A 1,970-nucleotide genomic window follows, 5' to 3' on the forward strand; every position below is an offset into this window, starting at 1 on the left:
CCAGAAAGAAAAACAGCAATACAGTATACTAATGCATATATATGGAATTTAGAAAGATGGTAACAATAACCCTGTATATGAGACACCAAAAGAGACACTAATGTATAGAACAGTCTTTTGGACTCGTGGGAGAGGGAGAGGGTGGGATGATTTGGGAGAATGACATTGAAACATGTATAATATCATATATGAAACGAATCGCCAGTCCAGGTTGGATACGCGATACTGGATGCTTGGGGCTGGTGCAATGGGATGACTCAGAGGGATGGTACGAGGAGGGAGGAGGGAGGGGAGCTCAGGATGGAGAACACGTGTATACCTGTGGTGGATTCATTTTGATATAAGGAAAAAACCAATACAATATTGTAAAGTTAAAAAATAAAATAAAAAAAAATAGGTACTCTTTGTTGCACTGTGGAAACTAATGCAACATTGTAAATCAACCTTACTCCAATAAAAATTAAAACATGAATTATTAAAAAAATTTAAAAAGTGTTGAAACAATGAACAAACAGAACAAATGCAATGTTCTCAAATTGTAGTAAAATGACAAGTGAATATAACTAACCCCATAAAAATCAAGGCAACAAAGATTTGAGCTAAAATACTGAACTTTAAAAAATAAAGAATTTGTTTGTATATTGAATGTATATGTTTTCTTTTTTGTATTGATGCTGAGTTCGGGTTAAATTTGTGGCCCATTTCTAAGAAGTGTAATTATAATATACTCTCACAGGACTTTATCTTACATTTCCATCCTTGTTTTTTTTAATCGACTCCTTCTACTTATTTGAGTTTGTATCATTGTTCTGAAATCATTTGTATGAGTTGCTCTAAATCTTTACTTAGAATAAGGCAGTTTATAAATAAATACATAACAACTACACTTGAGTGAAATATTTAACTGAGTCATTGGACTTCCCTGATCACTACTTCCTCCGTGTCACTTTCTCCTTTTTGGCTCCTGCAATGCAAGCCCTTCCACTCATCTGTCCCAGCGTCTCTTCTTGGCCCTGGAGGGTCTCTTTGTACCAGCGTTAACACCGTTCCAGTTTCCCAGGATTCTCTCCTCATCTCCCTCTTGATGCTCTATCTGGGAGGTCCTGTTCACACCCCTGAAATTGGCCCTCCCTCACCTGCTCACGACTTCCTCATCTGCATCTCCTACTCAGTCCCTTTCTTGAGACACAGAACTGCATTTTCCTCTACCTTCTACCATGTGACTCAAGAGATGGTTTTTGTTTTTTATTAAGAGGAGAGGATAAGCTAAGACATTTAATTAGTAAACATTTCCAGATTTTGTGTAGATTTGAGAATCACCTCTTTGTATAACAATGCAATTCAATGCAAAGTTGTTGAAAATGTCACAGATTCCTCTCATTTTTGTTTGCAGAAGGTTGTTTTCCTCTCTGAATTCTCTTGATGAATGTGCCCAAGATAGAAATCTGAGACTCTTCCTCATGCTTCCTCTTAATTATCACTTTGAGTGTCATCTCTGTCATCTCTCTCTTTCCAAATGTCACATACCTCCTCCCCAGAAGTTTCTGTTTTTGTTTTAGTTGAGAGGCAGAAAGAAGGAGACACAGGGGAGCAAAAGATAATACACAAATGGAATAAAGGCCACTGATGTCCAGTGTGCAGTGTGATGAATTTTTTCGTATGCACATAGCTGAGTAACCACGCCCAGATCATATCGGATAGCTCCCTGGTGTCCCTCTCTAAGTGTCCCCTCAAGCTTTCCAGGACCTCCTTATCTGACTTCTGCCAGCACAGACGCATTTTGCCTGTGCTTTACTTCATATATGAGGAATCCTGTAGCCTGCAGTCTTTTGTGTGTGGTTCCCTGTGTCCACGTCCATTTTTCTAACATTCCTTGTCTGCCTCTCCCTCCCTTCGTGTCCTCCTGCGGGGAAGCCGTTTTTTCAGTCCACAGCGCTGGCCACAAGGGGGCAGCAGAACCCGGTGGAACC

This window comes from Bison bison, unplaced genomic scaffold (genome assembly GCF_000754665.1).
Source record: "Bison bison bison isolate TAMUID 2011002044 unplaced genomic scaffold, Bison_UMD1.0 scf7180017855001, whole genome shotgun sequence".
In the NCBI taxonomy this organism is placed as follows: Eukaryota; Metazoa; Chordata; class Mammalia; order Artiodactyla; family Bovidae; genus Bison; species Bison bison.